Below are 290 nucleotides of genomic sequence, written 5' to 3' on the forward strand. Positions count from 1 at the left end.
ATAAAGCCTTTGAATGAAAACAAACGCTGTTGTCACAGTGATGTACACTGTCTTGTTGGTATATATGTATCAATCTAATAAACTTAAACCATCCTCCCTATTCTGGTATTCTAAACAGTACCCAAAAGCAGACTGCTTGGTCGAGTTAATCTCCTGAACTATCTACAACACATAGTGAAAACCTGAAATTAAGACAGAAGACTAGAGGTGAGACATGATCATTACTGATGACAGATTTAGATATGTTTTCATAAACCATTCATTTGCCACATCAATAAACAGCATGGCAA

The sequence above is a fragment of the Pundamilia nyererei genome, unplaced genomic scaffold (assembly GCF_000239375.1).
Source record: "Pundamilia nyererei isolate P.nyererei 1_Seehausen unplaced genomic scaffold, PunNye1.0 scaffold00668, whole genome shotgun sequence".
Classification (NCBI taxonomy): Eukaryota; Metazoa; Chordata; class Actinopteri; order Cichliformes; family Cichlidae; genus Pundamilia; species Pundamilia nyererei.